This window comes from Hylobates moloch, unplaced genomic scaffold, assembly GCF_009828535.3.
Source record: "Hylobates moloch isolate HMO894 unplaced genomic scaffold, HMol_V3 SCAFFOLD_17, whole genome shotgun sequence".
NCBI lineage: Eukaryota > Metazoa > Chordata > Mammalia > Primates > Hylobatidae > Hylobates > Hylobates moloch.
In genome coordinates this window covers 74,560,483-74,582,339 of record NW_026652292.1, presented here as the reverse complement: position 1 = coordinate 74,582,339, position 21,857 = coordinate 74,560,483, and the positions used below count along the sequence as shown (strand labels likewise).

The 21,857-nt window shown below is 40.1% G+C and overlaps 1 long non-coding RNA gene across 2 annotated transcripts in view; it reads left to right on the top strand.

Annotated features, from left to right (window-relative positions):
• Window positions 1-21,857, top strand: part of LOC131381752 (uncharacterized) — a 96,671-nt gene that overhangs the window by 22,689 nt on the left and 52,125 nt on the right. For both annotated transcript variants that reach the window (XR_009210662.1, XR_009210663.1), the window contains one exon: window positions 979-1,085. This is a non-coding gene — a long non-coding RNA (uncharacterized LOC131381752). The remainder of the gene's footprint in view (window positions 1-978; window positions 1,086-21,857) is intronic.

Below are 21,857 nucleotides of genomic sequence, written 5' to 3'. Positions count from 1 at the left end.
AATTTCTGATTTTGGGGGGAGTCTTTCTGATGCTGGAGGGTGAGTGGAACCAGGTGGGACCTGAGGAGGAGGTCCGGTTTTGTGGGAAATGAGGAAACACCAAGAAGCCCCTTAATACTTGCATCCCCTCAGCCAGTCAACACCTATTTCAAGCCAGCTCCACAATGGCAGGACACACTCTCCAGCACTTCTGCTCACCTGCCTGCCTGCTGTTTCTCCTAGAAAGGAGAGTGTAGGGAGTTAAAAGCAGTAACAAAGTTGCCCCAGGAGACCTCCAAAACTTCCAGTGTCATTTTTGTTTCTGTTTCAGACAATAACATATGTGCTGCACAGCATTTCTCCTATCTGCCCTTCAGTCCACTCTCCACCCTCTGCCCAGAACCCTAAGGCGACCCAGCACATGTGGTCTCAATGAGCCTTTTGCTTCTGGCTTCTGAGGGGGACCCAGTTGACAGGAGGCGTGAGGCTGGATGGGGCCAAGGACAATGGTGGGGGTCTCACTTGGCTTCCTTCTGCATGGTCATGATGGCTGAGGATGTTAACCAGGGACTTCTTACTCTTCCTGTTAGACAGCCCTTTCTTTCCCCTGGGTCCTGAGATCGACCCCTCCCCTGGCTCATTCAAGCCTAAGAATGGCGAGGCCCCTCCACGCCACCCATTCCTTGTGTGCTTTTCTCAAAACCTGCCCAAACTTTTGCAAATTCTTCCTTTCTTAAAGGCTCTGTGCATCCCCAGTTTGGGCGTGCCTGCTGTCTGTCATTGCCTTTGAGGGCCCTGACTGATGTACATGACTACCTGCTCCAAATATCTGTTCTCCTGTTTCACAATGCGGAATTGTTGCTGGGAAGAGAACTCCCACCCAAGGACTTCCTTTTCAGGACACCATGCCCCAAGGCGGGCCACACAGCCAGTTTGGGCCAATGGAAAGCGAGCGTGTGAGGGTCTTTCTGGCATTCTCATGCTTCCTTCTCCTCCTAGGGCACTCCTGGAGGCTACTTCTTGAAGATGAGGTTATCACAAGATGCAGAAGGAGGCTGGATTCCTGAATCACTGCTTGGAGGAGAGCCATCTGCCCTGGAAAATGAGTGAGAGATAAGCATATAATATGGAAATCCACTGAGCTTGGGCATGGTTCTGTCAGCCCACCCTGAGTCATAGAAAGAAGTCATTTTTATTGTATCTATTGTATTTAGCTTTTAAAAGTACATCATTACTAAAATTGATGACACAACTTTAATCTGAGAATCGTAATTGCCATTTTACAGATGAGGAAATGAAGACTCAGTAAGTTCCTCTTCTGAGGTCACACCACTGTTATGGGCTAAACTGTGACCTCCAAATATTCATGTTGAAGTCCTTCTAATACCTCAGAATGTGACTGTTTAGAGATAGGGTCTTTAAAGAGGTGATTCATGTTAAATGAGGTCATTAGCTTGGGCTCTAATCCAAAGACTGGGGTCCTCAGAAGAAGAGATGATTGGGATATAGATTCACAAAGAGGCCAGGTGCAACAGAGGGAGAAGAGAGCCACCTACAAGCCCTCAGAAGAAAACAACTCATCAGCACCTTGACCTCAGACTTCTATTCTCCAGAACTGTGAGGAAATAAATTGCCATTGTCTGAGCCACTCATTTTGAGGCACTTTGCGATGCCAGCCCTAGCAAATGAATACAGTGTCATGATCAGGATGGAGCCTGGCATGTCCCTGTCATCTAGAGCTACACACAATTCCTGGAACACACTTGCAGCCTCAGCCTTAGATCTTGTACTTGCCCAAGACAGCTGGTATGAATAAACATTGCTAGATCAAATTATTAAGTGAGCTGGCATAAATTTTTGAGTGTCCCCATCTCCTTATATCAACTTGCTCCATTTCTCCATCAGCACTCTTTCCACTTTACTGTTGGGTGAGATTTCAGGGTGACCCAGTTTGGTCACTTTCTCCCCTCCCCCATTTTGCAGACATGGGACTGTAGCTCCAAGAGGCAAAATAATCTTTCTGAGGTATCAGCTTGATGTCCTGTAACTTCAGTGTACTGCAGGGGAAACTGGAACTCAGAGAGGTTAAGTGGCTTGTCCATGGACAGCAACCACCAAGTCTTTTGACCTTGACATCACCTCTCAGCCCTTAAAGCATAAGCAGAGACAGATTGTTCTGCAAAGAATGACACCTCCTTGCAATGACTATGAATTATACAATATTTTTATATTAAAAATGATTCTGTGCTCTTTAGAGAGAGGATGGAATTGATATTGAGTGATGAATGAACCCCTGCCAGATTCTAGTGATGTAAATGAGCTAGGTTTTAATATGCCAAAGAGTACAGCAAAAGAACTGACAATCACATCCCCATAATGGGAGGGACCAGTGTTGGGGCAGGACTCTAAGCACATTTGTTTCAGAAGCAGCTCGGCTTCTAAGTAGCATATGAATGAGTTTGGTGGCTTTCTTTGTTTCACTTTTAATACATCATTTTGATGACTTCCATTGGCATAAAAAGTCACTGACATTTGGAGTCAGATAGCCTGGGGTTATTCTAATTGTGTGACCTTGGGCAAATACTTGAATCTCACTGAGACTTAATTTTCTCTTCAATAAAATGGGAATAGCAAAAATAATTACACTAGAGGTTTGTTGAGACAATTAAGCATGTTAGTGCCTAGTACAGCATTTGAGATATCATACTTGATCCACTCATTTTAATTCCCCCTGCCCTAAACATCAATTTTTCTATCTATACAACATGCATAACACTTCAATTGTTTAACTCTCAAAACAGTTGTCAGGGTTAAGTTGGGTGATGTATTTGAAGGCAACTAAAGGGTTTTAAACTGTTATACACATATAAGGTTATACCAGTTATTTTTTTCAGCAATTGTGTCCCAGAATTTGGCACAGGAAAGTTGTTCAGTAAATGCTGATTGAATTGAATTATGATAAATCAAACTCCCCTGCCTAAATTTTATGATTTTATTGACCCAAGAAATTCACAGGTATTTTTCTGAATCAAAATGCTAAAGCTATTGGCAATTTGTGTATTAAAGAAAGGAAGAAAAACAACCTGCCTAGGGACTTATGTTACTATACCTACTAGAAATGACCAGCTAACAATTTGTCCATAAAAATGTACAACTACAGATTGTCTGCAGAGCCACCATTTCCTGACATACGAATCATTGTACGGTCAAGGTTAAGTAAATAATTTTCATTTTCAAGATCATGCTGCTTTCAACAAAATTGCAACCATTTTAAGGAAAGCACACAGAAGACCATTTTTAAATGTTTCTGAAGATGATGACAGAATGGCCTACAAGAGTTCCTGGCACATATTTTAATCATTCCCCCTATGAGATAGCACAGTAGTCAGATGAAAAACTGTGGCGGGTCTTAACTTTCAAAGTTTAAAAAAAAAAAAGTGAGTAAAAACACAAAGGTTGCTTCTGTCCCAGATTAAGCAACATAATGGTAGAAAAATGTCAATTGCATTTTCCAAGATTTCTGGAAGAGCAAAATAACTTGGCCATATAGATGTGTTACCTGTTTTACAGACTCTCAGTTCTTTTGCAAAATCCTTACATATGTAGATCAGATTATGGCTTATAATGGAATTTCGAAGATTAACTCATTTTATTCTTACACTAACAACATAATGTTTCCATTCTCATTTGACAACTGAGAAAACTAAAACCCAGAAATGTTTCTATGTGATGCACTTGACATTAAAGCATATGTTTTTAATTTCCAAGCTCATGATCTTTATGAGCTTGGGAATTAAAAATTTATGATGCTTTTATGCTACCAAAGAAGTCAATTAATATATAGTGTCTTACACTTCCCACCCTTGGGTCTCCTCTCATGGGGCTCCTAACTTTGGGGAGAGAATTAAGCCTGAGGTAATGATTAGCATTCTGGTAAGTAATTCAGATCCAGGGACCAAGATTTTGGAGGATGGACTCTCTGACTTTTCTAAGAAAGCTGTTCTCCAATGGAAGTAAGATTTTGTATTCTTTTATGAAGACATCATTAAGTTAAATTCATATCGACAACATTTTTTTAAGACTTGGAGGCAAAGGGCAAGGCATTTTTACTTGTGTGTCTGCTATGATCCCAGAGTGTGCTAGATATTCAGAGTATAGCAAAGAGAAAGGGACCTAGACTTATACCTTGCCTGAACCCATTAAAGTCTGGATGAGGAGACTTGATTCTGTGTAGGAATCATCTCCGGAGTTTATGGGGCAATAAAGCAAAACACAGTAAAACCAAATGAAAAAGAGCATATATTTTTAGCACTCCTTTGACGATGTGAATTACTAGGTCTAGAGGAAGGTGCAGACTTCTGTATTATTTAAATCTCCCCAGGGACAAAAAGGATGACCAAGCTTGGGAAATACTAGACAATTAAAAAGAACATGGATTCTGAGCTTGGGTTTGAGTTCTGTTTCAGCCTGGGTTTCCTAGAAGGCTGAGCCTGAGATTAAACTTACAAAATGTGAGGGCATTACTGGGACATGTGGTCCGAGGGAGCAGACAAGATAGACAAGAGTGAACAGAGAAGGAAGGAGGAGCCAGTAGAAGATGCTCATGGGATGCTGACCACTGGCATGGGAACTGGTTACCCAATCCTGTATCACAATCTGAGAAGTCCCATGGAATGAACCTTGGGACCACGTTCCTGGGAAAGAAAGCAGCAACCCTTTTGAGGGCCAGCTCCATGCACCTTCATCAAAGTTACCCACAGCCTCATGGCCAGGTCACACAGGCAGGGCACCCCTAGACCACAGAGATGCCTGGGATAGAGGAGAAACTACCCAGTTTAGGCCTAATAGAGGTGCCATCAGTCTGCACCACCTTGAAGCTGGTCTGTGTGGATGCAGAACTGGTAACTGAGGCAGTTGCAGAAATGAAAAAGGATTAGAAGCAGTGCCTAACGGGTGCCTAATAAAAACCTCGCCTTGTATGCCTTCTCTGTGGCTGTAGACCTCTTACCTAAACCTACTCAGCCTCAGTTACTGTAGGGTCAAACTAAGATTATACATACTTTCCGGGCAGGGTTGTTGAATGGGTTAAACAGATATCATTTAGCCTAGCACAATGGCCAGCACACACATGAGGAATGGAAAAGTGTGACCTTGCTTTCCTCTCCTTCTCCTTCCAAACACACAGAGTTTTAAGTCTCTCTATGCAGTATGGCCTCCTCCAGATCCCCATGGGGATCCTCTGTAAGATTCTCTCACTTCATCCATTGAAGAGAGAACATAAAACTCTAGATTTATCACAAGATGAAAGAGAGGCCCACAATCTGGAGCCAACAACAACACAAAAAGTCACTGTATTTGTTCTGCAGAGCAGACAGAGAGGCTTGATCTTCAGATAGTTTTTTTTTTCTTCAATCAGAAAAAAACAACACAGGATAAAAGCTGATTTTTTAAAAACATAAAGTGTTAGATCAAGTCTCAAATTTGTGTACTCAAAGAAGAAAGATTAAAAAGACTCCCAGATGCTGTGAGGGCCTCTGGTGCAAGATAGACAGATACATACATTAATTTTAGTTTCTATACATTTCAGATTGGGATGACAGTAAGTTTGCAGATAGCCATACACAGGTGGATATAGATGCTTCTTGAGTTCAGAAATAAAGTCATGCTCTGAGTGCGAAAACAAATGTGTATTACCACTCCGACAGGGAAAATGATTAGCCAGCCATGGATGTGCTCCAAAGATTCACTGAATAAAGGGGAGAAATAGGCAAGTCACCAGGGAGAGTAGGGGCAATCTCAGGCGGGCAGAGCTTTGATGTAACCCATTTATTCGTTGAACCAACTCAGTGAGCCCATTGTTTCCAGCCATTTGCTAGGAGCTGGGGACACAGAGGCGAACAGGGTTGTGCCCGTTGCCTTCCCAGATGACTGCTATGGTACCGACGTGGACAAGATGCTTAAAGATGTAGATGAAAGACCTTTATCCTATAGAGGTCCAGCAAGGCCTGGAGAGGAGATGACATTGGAACTCAGTTGGAATGTTCATCTGGTATTTGCCTGGCACTGTGGGAGGGGAAAGGGCTCATTCTATAAGCCCTTTTAAGAAGTTTAAAAAAAAAAATCTCAGAGGGCTAAATATAATTATTTGTACACTCCAGCCTGAAATGTTCACCCTTATCCATTGAAAAACAGATTTTTGAATCAGAAAAACCTACCTTCAGTCCCTTGCTGGTCTACTTCCTATTTGCCATCTCTATGCCTGTATCGCACACAAAAAATTTGGAGCTCCAGAAGTTGAAATAACTTGCTCAAAATCAACCTCCCTGGATAGGTTTGAAGATGTAAAGAGCTAGCAGACATGAAGCCTTCCCCAAGACCTGTCATGTAGTAAAGTCTCAATATGTGGGACTGTTATTTTGTGTGAGGATGGATGAGGGTGAGCTCCACTGAACCCTGGCCAAGGTTTGCCCTGCAAATAACCCCTCTGTCCTGTGCATCCAGCAGTCAAAAAAAGGGAAGGTCTGGACAAGGGAAGAGGAGAATTCTGGTCTTGAGGGAAGGAGGTTCCAGTGAAAGGATAAAGATGGTTTATTCTGGGTCTTCAGGACTACAGCAAACCATCCACTCCCACTCTCCTTTGTCTCTGCTCCCACTAAGCTTACACACCCAGCTGCCCAGGGCTCTTGGTTTCAGGAAAAGCAGAGCTCTACTCCATGATAGCCCCACAAAAGCATCCTTACCGAATGCGGCTCCCAGCCCACCATACCATCACTCTTGCCATGTGTATTTTTTCTTCACAGTATTTAAACCTCTTTAATATAATATTTTGTTTTTAATTTGTTCTTTTCATATGCTTTCCCACTAGAATGTAAGTTCTAGGAAGGCAAAAGCTTGTTTCCGTCCTGTTTTCCAAAACGTAATATGTTCTTAAAAATAACTATTGAATGGATGTGTGAATGAATGATCAATGAACTGAAGAGTACCAGTAACTTGGAAGGGAAAACCCCAAAGGGTCAGCCCCTCTTTTGTTTTATTTATTTTACTGATTTTTACAAAGTCCCTTTCATGTATTTCAGTCTCAAACTTGGTTAGTGTCTGACATTTCTCTCCTCCTCCGTCTCCACAGATAAGAAAACGTTCCGTTGTCTCATTAATTCTATTTTGTAATTACTTGTCCACATCTCCCTGTCTCTGCTGCTGAAATAATTGCTAAGCTGGGGCACCATCATAACACCTGGACTGCTCTCTCCCTCCTTCGCGTCGGTCTTCACTGGTCTCCGTGCTGTAATCAGAAAGACCTTTCAAAAATGAAGACCTGACTGTGCCAACCTATTCAAACTCTTTACATGTTTTAGAAATTTTAAGATCTTCAACTTTTCCAGTTTCATTTTGTTCTTTGCATGTGTACCTTAGGCTCTGGCAGAAATGAACTCCTCACAGCTCTCTGCAGCTTGTCTCTAAGCAATGGTGTATGCATCGTATTGCATTGCTGACTTCTATCTAGTTGTCTGTATCCTGTCTGATCCTGAAGCTTCTTGAACCCAAAGACTACACCTGTGAATTACACTGTATATCTACACCTACCAGAATCCTCAGCCCATGTAGGTGTCAATAAATATGTAAACAACAGCTATTTTACCAATCCCTCATTTGTTTGGCTAGAAAATTCCAGTCTTCTTGAAACTGATCACCTGAGAAAACAGTTTCCAAATGTAAATATTGAGGAACTGACACTAAAACTTGATGATCCCTCTAAGGTATAACCACTTGGTAGAAATATTTCTAGTTGGTTATCAGCCTCCTTTTGGCCATTTCTGTCTCTCTCCTCTCTAACATCAATATGTATTACAACAAGAAAACCAACCAGGAAAAGATCTACAGCTCAACAGAATGGTCTAAATGATGTGTTTCCCCTTTAACTGAAAAAAAGGAAAGCAAAACATTCAATTCTGCACTCTCCGTCAGTTCATCTGTTTCTTACAGGCCATCATGGTGACAGCTACCAAAAAGGTTGGCCATGAACAACACCTCCTGCTGCCTGGGAAAGACACATCTGTACGTGTCTGTGTTCAGAAACAGACATGAGTTTAAGATAAAGCATATTTTTCAAAAGTGCTGTGCAGCACAATAGATTGAGTGCCTGCAAACAGGTTGAACATGTACTTGTGTTTATTTTAAAGAATAGAAAAAGACCAAATGCTTCATTAATTGGTGGACTTGAGGATGTACAAAAGAGATACATGGAAGAAAGTAAAAACTGAAACTCAGTGGTAAGAAGAAAATTAATAACAACAACAATAAACGATATGTTGCTCTGGGCTAAAACTGATGGAATTTTGTAGCAGTAAGGCACTTTGCAGATCACTGGATTCCAGGTGCAGGCTTTTGTAGATGTGAATAAGGAAACCCGGAGAAGTGAAGTCAGTTATCTAAGGTAGCATGGCAGGATGAGAAGGAAAACAGCTTAGAACCTAGCTTAGCCCACACAAATCAATCTTGATTTAGCTGCCCTTCTGGGCAAATAGCCTCATTGTACATGAAGCACCGTTAATGCTCTCAAGGTCAACTAGTGGGGGCAGTCCAGATCTGGGAATTGAACCCCATTTTGGGTATTCTCCCAACAATTTTCTCTCCATATAATTTTTTCTTTTATAGATCTAAGTACTTGATGTCTGGACCATGAACAAAGCACAATCAAGTTTGCATGATCTACTCTAGAAAAGAAAAGGAAAGAGCATGGACTTGACAGTCCACTTGGATTTAAATTCCAATTCTGCCAAATACTGCCTATAAAACATGGGGCACGTTAACCTCTTAAATTCAGTTCTTGATTTCTTTTTCTGTACAATGATGGGAATAATCTTTACCATGAAGGGCAGTTTGTAAGATTGAAATGAAACTGTGTCTTAAGAGTCTGGCACAGTACTTGGACATACCATCTTTCGCATAGTGTGCATACCAATTTTTCTCAGCAAACAAAGGGAATGAGACTTAGGCTAATGCACTGTTTTGAAATGTCCCTTTGGCTACTACTTTAACATTACCCAGTGACAGGTAGTTGCCAATTTTAAAATGATTAGAATTTATGCCACCAAATAAATACATTAAAAAATTCATAGGTAGCATTTAAAAGTGAATCTGGCAAAATGTATTACTCTGAGCAGAACATAGTGTGAAATCTCAGCAGAGTAAAATGTCAAAGCTCCTCAAGGAGCTATAGGACTTTGTAGGAAAAGCTCAAAATCATATGTATTATACTGTAAATATATGGTATCCACTCACACGCGTATGTATGTGTGTGTGTGTGCAATTTTATGTGTGTGTGTGTATATGTAGTACATATATATATATATATATATATATAGCTTTCATGTTTAAATGAACTGATTACATTTAAAGCTAACTTTTGCGAAGGAAGTTAGCATCTGAGGGATTTTATTTCCATACCCTGTAGGATGATCTTGGGATAATTGAACATTATTTATTTCTTTCTCACTTTCTCAGAAGGTGGGTATGGTGAACAAGTGGGAATCGCAAAAGATCACATTACAGTTCTTGCCCCGTATCTTCATAAACTTTTGTTTTTTGTTTTTTTGAGACAGAGTTTTGCTCTTGTCACCCAGGCTGGAGTGCAGTGACATGATCTCGGCTCACTGCAACCTCACTCCCAGATTCAAGTGATTCTCCTGCCTTAGCCTCCTGAGTAGCTAGGATTACAGGCGCCCACCACGCCCAGCTATTTTTTGTATTTTTTAGTAGAAATGGGGTTTTGCCATGTTGGTCAGGCTGGCCTCAAACTCCTGACCTCAGGTGATTCACCCGCCTTGGCCTCCCGAAGTGCTGGGATTACAGGCAGGAGTCACCGTGCCCAACATTAATAAACTTTAAACTCAGACCTGCCACTTACACTCTATTCTTCTCAGTTTGCTCATTTGTGAAATGGGCTAATCATGGTTCTTCCCATTTCCCCAATTCCAGCCTTATTTTAAAGGTTAAGTAAAATGCCTAAAATTCAGGCACGAAACACCAAATCTGTGTTGATTCACTCTTTTTTTCAAGCTCTGGAGTATAGTGAAGGATAGGACAGCCCTGGCCTGGCCCCATCCTCGCAGGACTCACAAGATCACGAAGGATGCAGCGAATGAGGAGCTGGATGCCATGCGAGGACCTGGGTAGGCTGTGAGGGGTGCAGAGAGGACTCAGGCATTCTCAGGAAGGTCAGCAGAGGCTTCCCAGGAGAGTTACTAAGTACATTCCTAAGGTATGAATGGAAGCAACCAACTTAAAAGGAGGTTACGGGTCAGAAGAGTGGTGGTGAGGGTTCCCAGCAGAGAGGAAGTTTGGCACATACAGAAGAAAGGCAAGTTGTCCTTGCACACACATATTTATAGCAACACAATTTGCAATTGCAAAAATGTGGAACCAACCCAAATGCCCATCAGTCAACAAGTGGATAAAGAACTGTGGTATATAGATATAAAAAGGAATACTACTCAGTCATACAAGGGAATGGATTAATGGCATGGGCAGCAACCTGGATGAGATTGGAGACTATTATTCTAAGTGAAGTAACTCAGGAATGGAAAACCAAACATCAGATGTACTCACTAATAAGTGGGAGCTAGGCTATGTGGATGTAAAGGCATAAGAATGACACAATGGACTCTGGGGACTCGGGGAAAGAGTGTGAAGGGGATGAGGGATAAAAGACTACAAATTGAGTGCAGTGTATACTGCTCGGGTGATGGGTACAACAAAATCTCACAAATCACCACTGAAGTATTTACTCATGTAACCAAACACTACTTGTTCCCCAATTACCTATGGAAATAAAAAAAAAGAAAGAAAAAAAAAAAAAAGAAGAAGAAAGTTAAGTTGTTACTTGCCCGGGGAAGGGAAAGACATGTGGCCCTTTTGGATCATGGACTTCAAGAGGAGGAAGTACAAGAGGGAGGTAGGATCAGACTGTACCTGTTCTTATAAGCCACCTTTCATTTAGACTTTGAGATCAGACAGAGGCCTTTGAAATATGTTAAACAAGTTATTTTTATGATTGGAATTCATTTAGCAACTTAAAAAAATTCAGTGTTTTTTTAGAGATGGGAGTCTGGCCATGTTGCTCCGGCTGGTCTCAAACTCCTGGGCTCAAGCGATCCTCCTGCTTTGGCCTCCCAAACTGCGGGGATGTGAGTCATTTGGCAACTTAAATGCTAGGAGTTCCGTGTGTCAGGAACAATGTGGCTCTCACAAATAGTAGCTTCTGTTTCTGTTCCTTGGTCCCTTCTCTTGCGCCATCCACAACTTCTACACCTCTTCTCCATTTTCATAGTTTTGTGAACATCTTCATCCTCTCCATACCCTTGATATTGGTTCTGCCTTCAAGAGAAGACACTTGAGACTTCTGTGTCTGGAGTCAAAGCTGTTCTCCAAAGGCTAAAAACCTTATTAGGAAGAAGTTTTAGAAGCAGCTCCATCTTTTCCTTGACTTAGAGCTGCTGCACCCACTGTGATGGCTGCTACATGATACGTAGAATTGAAGGTTAAAAGCGTTCTAGAAATCACAGCACTTCCATGGCCATCTCCTCTCCTGTGCCTCATGGAGAAGGACTGAACTATGACTATTTATTTATTTATTTATTTATTTATTTATTTATTTATTTATGTTTTAGAAACAAGGTCTGTCTCTGTCACCCAAGCTGGAGTGTTGTGACGCCATTATAGCTCCTGCAGCCACAAATTCCCAGGCCCAAGGACCCTCCCACCTCAGCCTCCCAAGGACCTGGGACTAGAGGCCTGCTCTGCCATACCTTGCTAAATTTTTAATTTTTTTTTTTTTTTGCAGAGACAGGATCTTGCTCTGTTGCACAGGCTGGCCTCTAACTCCTGGCCTTAATTGATCCTCCCACCTCAGCCTCCTGAGTCACTGGGATTAGAGGTGTGAGTCACTACACTCAGCTCTTATATTCATCATTTTAACCCAAGTTCCACTTATAACAATGCCTGGTCCAAGATGAATACTCCTTAAATGTAGGAACAAACAACAAATGAGGAAACGGAGGCCCAGAATATGAGTTAGAACCGTGGCTTCCTGACTCCCAGTTCTCTGTTTTCATTAAGAAAATACTTGGGCCACCCTTAATTACAGGGCAGGAGTGTACTTCTTCCCCACTCCAGAAGTTCTATTCCACAGGCTGAAAGCACCACGAGGCTAATGCTCTGGCTCCTCTCTGCTCCCTCACTCTCTCACCTCCTGGTGGGCAGGAATGACATAATTCCACGGCAGAATTGAGAAGCTCTGAGTTTAGAGGAAGAAACAGGGCAAGTCCTGCCTAGTGAAGCCCAGACCCTTGTTCTCTCCTCATCAGTAGGTTCTCTGCTCAGTGCCTTGATCTCTCCGTAGAGTAAACATTGCAGTTAGGGCCTGCTCCTCCCTGGGGTGGCCTGTGGGTCTCCACCCTTTCCATCCTCTTTTTCCTCTCCCTCTTGGACTGAGTTCCTGCAGGGAGCATACATTTATTTTTTAGTCCATATTGAGGTGCAGCAGCCTCTGCCCTGCCCAGGAAAGCTGCTCTGGCCCAAAATGACCTGTGGCTGCTGGATGAGTCTGGCTGATTCTGATTGTTCAGATATAAGTGACATTTCCCAAGACAATCTTTACTTGCAATAAGGCAGAATTTTTTTCTTCCATCTTCCTTAAGTCTTGTTTATAGCTCTATCAGTTCAAGACTCAAGCTCCGTAAGTTGATGCTATTTGGATCCCCTCAGACAACCCTGAAAAGCAAATCCCCCTGACATCTGAGGGGCTCTGTTCAATGGGACATGTGGGATGTCACATGAGTATGGCCCCATGCATGCCTCACTGACAGTGCTGGCATGTGTGGAGACACATTCACATGACATCTTTTCTAGGCTGATCAGGGCCAGCTGCACATCAGGATTTGCAAGAACTACAGACTAGCAAAGGACCAAGATCGCCTGGCCCTGGGAATTTGCAGAATGGATCCAGCAAAAGCCTTGCAAATATGAATAGGACCAGCCCCCCACTGCTGGTGCTGGAATTTGTAGATACAGCCCAGGAAGGGCTCAGCTGTGTTAAAACAGATGTGTCTCATGACTTGCAAAGGAGCTCCCAGGCTGAAGTGTTGTGTACTGAGCTTTGTCAGGCTGCCTGGCCCACTGACCAGAGGGTTTGGAAGGCAGCTGGGCCACTTAGAAAATCTATTGCCTTACATTTGACAATGTAGGAAGAGAGCATCTCATCTCTCTTGTAGGGTGTGAGGGTCAGTATCCAGGACAGTGCTTTTGCACTAGTGGCCAAAATTTAAATCATGTAAAACACTCCAATTTCTTTCCCCGCAATGTTAGAGTGTTAAAGTTAAGGAACAGCATTTCATATACAATGATAAAGTAAAATTAAAACTGATACTATAAAATATTGGTTTTAAAGTGATGCATGTTTGACAATTAAAAAGAGAATTACAGACAGGCTGTTATGTGCACCAATATATTTCAAAGAGCATCTGACTTTTGAATTCCTCTGCATCCTGAACATTCATTGAAGGAATACTTAACATTACTTTCTGAAAAAAAATGAAATAACCTTAATTATACAAAATGTGTAAAATGAAAGCATACACAAGACACTAAAAATCAGCCTTAATTCCATCATCAGAGTCAATTACTTTTAATCAGAGAATACTGCATTTTGTAACCTGCCTTTTATCATCCAAAAAATAAATTGCAAACAAATTTGGATATCCTCAGATAGTTTTAAAACACTATTGTCAATGGCTGTATAGAATTACATTGTGTGGCTGAAAAGTGTATATACTGTTGGTCACACAAACTCTGACACAATGTGGAAGAGGCATACAGAATCATTAACACACAGTGAGATTATTAGGGGGCCTTCTTTGAAGATTGCTACCAGAAGCCCCCAATTGACTATGATTAGGAAGCATTCAGAGAAAGCTGTGTGTACCCCAAGAAGGGGTTTGTGTCCAATGCTCCCTTAGATATGTCCAAACCTCATACATGTTAGAATGGCTGCTATTTTTGTTTTTTGATGGAGTTTCACTCGTGTTGCCCAGGCTGGAGTGCAATGGTGTGATTTTGGCTCACTGCAACCTCCAATTCCTGGGTTGAAGTGATTCTCCTGCCTCAGCCTCCTGAGTAGCTGGGATTACAGGCATGTGCCACCATGCCTGGCTAATTTTGTATTTTCAGTAGAGGCAGGGTTTCTCCATGTTGGTCAGGCTGGTCTCGAACTTCTGACCTCAGGTGATCCACCCGCCTTGGCCTCCCAAAGTGCTGGGATTACAGGTGTGAGCCACTGTGCCAAGCCTAGAATGGCTACTATTAAAAAGGCAAAAGGTAAGTGTGGGAGAGGACGTTGAGAAAAGGGAACCCTTGCACACAGTTGGTCTGAATGTAAAGTAGTACAACCATTATGGAACACAGTATGGAGGTTCCTCAAAAAATTAAAAACAGAGCCACCGTATGTTCCAGTAATCTCATTACTGGGTATTTATCCAAAGGAAATGAAATCAATATGTCAAAGAGATACCTGCACTCCCATGTTCATTGCAGCAAAATTCACAATAGCTAAGATATGAAATCAACCTAAGTGTCTCAATAGATAGATGGATAAGAAAAATGTGGTGGGTATATATACATATATATACACATATATATGTGTCTAGACACATATATGTACATATATGTGTCTAGACACATATATGTATATATATGTGTCTAGACATATATATGTATATATGTGTCTAGACACATATATGTGTATATATGTGTCTAGACATATATATGTGTATATATGTGTCTAGACATATATATGTGTATATATGTATATACACACACACACACAATGGAGTACTATTCAGCCTTAAACAACAAGGAAACCCTGTCACTTGTGACAACATGGATAAACATGGAGGAAATTATGTTAAGCAAAGTAACGCAGTTGCAGAAAGACAAAATATCAAAAGATCTCACTTTCATGTGGAATCTAAAAGAGTTGCATTAGTCAGTTCTCATGCTACTACTACAAGACATACCCAAGACTGAGTGACTTATACAGGAAAGAGGTTTAAAGGACTCACAGTTCCACTGGTCAGGAGGCCTCACAATCATGGTGGAAGGCACGGGAAGAGCAAAGGCATGTCTTACATGGTGGCAGACAAGAGTGTGTGCAAGGGAACTGCCCTTTTTAAAACCATCAGATCTCGTGAGACTTATTCACTATCACGAAAACAGCACAGGAAAGACCCAGCCCCATGATTCAATTGCCTCCCACCAGATTCCTCCCACAATATGTGGAGATTATGAGAGCTACAATTCAAGATGAGATTTGGGTGAGGACACAGCCAAACCATATTGAGGGTTGAACTCATAGAAGTAGACAGTAGAATGGCAGTTACCAGAGGTTTACAGGGATGTGGAGTAGTTGAGATGATGTTGGTCAAAAGATACAAAATTTTACCTAGGAGGAAGTAAGTTCAGAATATCTATTTTACAACACGGTAACTAGAGTTAATATCTATGTATGATATTCTTCCAAATTGCTGAGACTGTAAAGTTTAAGTGCTTTCATTACAAAAAATAATTAGTATCTGAGGTAAAGCATATGTTAATTAGCTAAATTTAGCCATACCACATGTATACATATTTCAAAACACCTCATATACCATAGCAGTTTTTATTTGTCAATTAAAATTTTTACAAAAATTATAATGGGAAGAAAAGACATTGCAAAGCTTGGATTCAAGGGCCAGAAGAACAGTGGGCTGGGGAGCTACTCCCAGGGAGAACCAGGGACTGATCAAGGAGCCTTTCCCACCCTAAGACAGTGGATGATCACTGTTTGCCCAGGAGAATTTCAAAATTGTTATTGCCTGGTGACTGCTCTGTTTCTTCTTATTTTCCCCTTTACAAATGGGGATGTTGATTCTGGTTATCCTGTCCCATTCCATCCAGCATATTTTGGGTGTGTGGAGAAATATCATGTATCATTTTAGTTTATAGGTCCCTGGATAAGAGGAGCCACCTTCAGATCTGAGGTGGAAACCATTGTAAGATGGACCTTGAGCCTGGTACCATTTTTAGATGAAACATTGTTTGGGTATTTTGTTTCTGAAAGGAAGGGAAGTGAGTATTTGTGTCTGAAAGTGTGGACTGCAATATTGATATGGTTTGACTCTGTCCCCACCCAAATCTCACGTTGAGTTATAATCCCCATAATCCCCACTTGTTGAGGGAGGGACCCAGTGGGAGGTGATTGGATCATGGAGGGGGTTTCCCCCATGCTGTTCTGGTGATAGTGAACAAGTTTCCACAAGATCTGATAGTTTTATAAGGCAGTTTTCCTTGCTCTTGCTAGCTTTCTGTTTCTTGCCACCATGTGAAGGAGGTCTTTGCTTCCCCTTCACCTTCTGCTATGATTTATAAATTTCCTGAGGCCTCCCCAACCATGCAGAACTGTGAGTCAATTAAACCTCTTTTCTTTATAAATTGTCCAGTCTTGGGCAGTTTTTTATAGCAGTGTGAAAACCGATGAATATATTTCACTGTTGCTTAAAAAGTAGTAACTTCCCCTTTCCTACCTTCCTGGAAAGAGTATATTTTGGTTGCACCAAAAGATTTGTACTCTTTTGTACAGAGGACCATGTCACATGGCCAAGCCCAGTGGTTGTTGGGCTTGGTCATGTGACATGGTTTGGCCAATGGAATGAGAAGAAGTGTGAATGTGCCCTTTCTAAGCAGAAGCTAAGACAGTCACTGCAAGTTTCCCCCAGGTCCACCAGGACTCTTGCACTCCTGCCCTCTACCTTAAGAATGTCACATTCTTTCTCCTTGTGAGTCCTAGAATGAGAAGATAGGGTAGGCCATCCTGAATGAACCCATTGCTTAGAGCAGAACCCAAGCACCTGATATGAGTGTGAACCAAATATTAGTTGTTGTAAGTCACTGAAACATTTAGGTCATTTCTCACATGACATCACCACAGTGCAACTTAGAGAATACAAAGAGAAGACATTTAGAATGGTGGGTAGGTTGAAATAGATGTTGGAGGACCTTGACTAGTTATCTGAAGAATTGTTGAATTTGTGTATGATCGAGAAACTACTTACTATTTTTATTGTAGCAAAATATGCAAAATATAAATTTCTCTATTTTACCATTTTTAAGTAGTCAGTCCAATGGCATTAAGTACATTCACCTTGCTATGTAACCATCACTGCTATCCATCTCCATAACACTCTCATTATCCCAATGGAAACACTATACCCATTAAATAATCATTGAATATTTTTGTAGAAAGGAAGACCTATTTTTACATTTTTGAGCAACCAGCGCTTTATAATGTGTGCTAAGACAAATGATCACAATATTTTCATTGATGTTTGTCCTTTCTACATTTCCTGTGGCCTGATTCAAATTGTGGAAAAGCCATCAGCAATGCCTCACCTCAAGGAATTTCTTACTAATATAAAAACAGAAATTCCCAGACATTAATGTCACTTCTTGTTTTTTTTTTGTAAAGGTCTAGGCTTATTGGAAACCATCTTTGTGGAAAAGAGGGGGCAGAAATAGTGAAGCTCCAGGGGCAAGGAGTGAAGGCAGGGAAGAGAAAGGCAGAGAAGAAAAAGGCAGAACAAGGGAAGTGAGAAAGTGATTGTGTGAGTTTGAAAGGAGGTAGCTGCCCTCTGGATGAAGAGCACTGGCACCCTCCCTTAATATGGTCAGTTCTGTTCTGCTGCAGACCCCTGGATGGCCAGCAAAGCCATCAGACTTCCAGGAGCCACAGTGCTGGAGGTAATGAGGGTGTCACAGTGGCCAGGACAGCATGAAGGTCAGAGGCCCTGCCTCCTTCTTCTAATTGACATTTAAACCTCCAGACATCTGGAACCCACCCTGCAGATGGTGAGGTTCAACAAAGGCTGAGATTAGATTTCCCACCAAGCTAGGGTGAGGTGTCGTATTTAATTTGCTTTAATTAAATAAGGTAGAGCTGTACATCTGACTTTGTGAACAACATTGTCACCTCTTTTGGATGCATTACATCCTTTTTCTGAGATTGGTGTTATGAATCTCACTTTTGCAGAGAGTAAAGCTGAAGGGGCTAGGACAACTTAAGCAAAGCCATTTTTGTCTTCTACATAGCATGGTTATAATTAGAACCCAACCCAACTGGTAAATGCTAACATCTAGCTTTCCAGAACCTCATCCGAAGAGTTCTTCAGGGCATAAATGCCTATTGTAGGGTTATTATCTAAAAGGACATTAGACGAGAACCAGATGATTATTAATCTGCAGAAGAGCCCTGTCTCCTCCTTTATATATTTGCCAATATCAGTTGCCTAGGAATCTAGAGTTGAATTATTCTTTGTTCTAAAGTCTTTCTTCAATCACTACCAGCCAATGATTTATAAATATAAAACATGTTGACTAAAAATAATTATAGAAAAATATATTAAAGAGCATGACAATAATAGGAACAACAACTGACACACTAAGTTCAGAGGTAAAGAGAAAAAATAATAAAAAAGTTTTTAAACAGATTAAACAGTTGAACATTCATACAATTGAAAAATAACTTTATGGATCAAATTTTAAGTTAGAAAAACAAACATTTAGCAAATTTAATCAAGAAAATACAAGAAAACATTATAAACAAATTAGAGGCTGGAAGAGTAATACAACAAACATATGACTTACTATTGTAAAAAAAATGTACACTAAGCTATCCTAAAAATATACTACTGAGTTTAGCACATTGTATTATAATTGCCAGTTTATTTGCCCATCTCCTCAATAATAAGTTTTTGAAGGTGGAGTCTCCATAGTTCTTGTCTTTGTTACCCCAAGTACCTTGACCAAACACCAAAAAAAGAAATAAAAACATATGTAGTTCTAATCGCTGGGAGCTTTCAATAAATAATAATGAGTGGGTTATTTTTTCAACATGTATATATCTGAAAGTGACTGAAGAAAATGGAAACAAATAGGGCAGCAACAAAGAAGCAACTAAAAAGTTATAGAAAATTATTCCTATTGTATGCTTTATGAGTTATTTAAGACTTAAAAGGAGAAATATATGTTATTTTTGAAGGTACACAAAGTGAACTCAATTCATATTGTAAAACTAATATAATTTAGGACTAAATAATAATTTTTAAAATGTCTCTTAGATTGATGCTAAATGAAAGACACGTTGCAGAGCTAAGTCAGGGTTTTTACATATAAAAAGTCTGAGCTTTAAATACAGCTTCTACTTTTTACTAAGCATAAAGTCTAATGTGAGTTTCTGAGTTCCTGTTCAGGGTCAGATTCTGCATTCATAACGCAGCAATCACATTGTTTTTGTTCAGTTGATTTTCCTAGGTAGCAACCTAGTCCATCACAAATGATAATGTTGCCTTATTTAAAATAGGCATCATTTTATTGTTTCGTGGTTTATTCCATTAGCTGGAAATTATAGGATGTGCTTATATTCTATGTCAGTGTTCGATACTATAGACCATAAACTCTTGCTGTTTGCTGTTAAGTACCTGACAAGTCTGATGGGGTGGGCATTTATTACCTGTCTATGCCAACAGTTAGTCACTTCATTAGCTAACTAGATCTCCAGTTTCTTCACCTATAAAGGAAAGTGGAAGAACTAAATCAATTTCTATACATCATTCAATTTCAAAACAGTTTGGAAAATATAAGTAGAATTTGGACCTTAAAGTGATACTTTTCTCATCTTTCAGAAGAAATCATTTTTTATGTTCAAAATTACAGATGTATTCAGTGAGAGAAATTGGCCTAGAATGCACATCTCATGAATTCAATGTTTTGTACCTTCCATTAAAATAGTAGTTCCTTCTAAACATTTGAATGGCTTAGGTCCCTTTAAAAATATAATGAAATCTGTTGACCTTTCTCTGTGAGTGGGGAAGAATATCTAAATTTGTATATGTATGTTATATATATTTATATATACAATTTATATATAAATATATAATAAAGTATATAAAATAAATATGTATTAAATATATATGTATTAAAATCATATGCAGATTTTATTTCCACTTGTGTGTCTATGTGTAGTTGTGCATGAATTTATATACATATTTATAATATATATTTTATATATTATATGAATTTATATATATGTATATAAATTCATGCACGTCTCCATATAGACAAACAAATGGAAATAAAATCTGCATCTGATTCCTGGGAATCCCCACATATCTGAATCCTGTCCTTGGAAGTCCAACACCACAGGTTAGGAGCCTTTGTCGTAGACCTTTGTGGGTCTGACAAAATATAAAAGCAATTCTGAAATTTTAGAAATATTTTTTCACAATTACTTCCAATATTTTAGCATTGAAAGAATTTAAAAAGAATAGTTGCAGATATTTATCTTACGAAACTGGTATGATATCTTCTAAGTAGGACATCCCTGTCCCACACCCCATCCTTCCCAGAGTTTGGGTGAAGTGAGAGGGTTTGTTGAAGGCCACACGCTTTATTTCCTATACAGGATCCCATCAATTCAAGGACAATCATTATTATATCCTTCATATTGAGAAAGGTGGACCTGGAAGTGACTTCAGATCTCCTCTAGTTCAGATCCCTTACTTGGCTAATAAGGAAAGTGAGGCCAAAGAAAGGGAAGACGTGCGCTCAAGGCCACACAATTCATCTTAGTCTTTCCCAGTTAACTAGCTTCAGACTCTTTGGGAAATGTTAAATTAATATTCTTATGATTTATTAAGAGCATTAAACCCCAGTATTGTTTCTTATAACCTCTCATTTGTGGCATCTGTACTCAATTTAATAATTCAAATACTTCCATAATAACAATATTCTATCCAGTGGTTAAGATTTCTTTCAGAACACAGTAAAATACGTATTAAAATTTTTTCTTTAATATATCCAGAGCACTCTGGGTTCTCTTTCTTTTTTTTTTTGATGGACTCAACTGAATTCTCAAAGATAGCTGAACAATTTATTGCTTCCATATAGTTTCATATTCTGCTGCAGAGATAATACAGTAATTATCCTGATTGCTGTTGTGCTTGGAGTATACTTGTATTGCAGTTTTTTGCTTTTATTTGGTAGGATGTATAACAGCACCACAAAATTATTACTTCTTCAAAATTTTTTCCAGTGTTCAATACCTGTGATTCATCCCCAAAATTGAGATATCCTGTTTCTCTGCACTCCATCTGCACTTGGATAGAAGGGCGTGTATTCATTTGCACCTCATCAGTTTACTGAAATTGCCTTCTCTCAGACATTCTTGAACTTCTGAGTTTATGACAATGGGGCACATTGTGTTGTAATGGAGAGGAAAAAAATCTGTGATTTTAAAGTGGTAAAATGCAAGTATCATATGCAAGGCTTCAGCAACCAGAGAAAAGAATAAAAAATTCTCCTGGTTGAAGTGGGACTAAAGGTGGTCCAAGAGTTTGTGAATAAATGATACCGAAGGAGAACAATGAGCATGTAATCAGAAGAAAAAAGAAGGCCAACACTCTGCAGTTCTGACTCCTATATTGAACTGAAGGCAATTTCAGATTTCCTGGAACATTTTGCAGTTACATTAAGAACATCAGTTATATGTGTTTGCTTCGCGTAAGAAGGGCTCAGGTACCACAGCAATCAATCAATCAATAAATAAAGGAAGATGTAGGGAAAAATGGGCATTTCTCAAAATAAAGTCAAAAGAGGAATGATTGAATCAGAAGAGGGAAGCAGGTAGCAGCCTATAGATGTGTCAAGACCCCAGAGGGGTCTTGCAAAGGCCTCAAACCTTTGCAGAATCCCATTAAGACACACAACTAATGATTTTCTAGCATTTCAGCAGC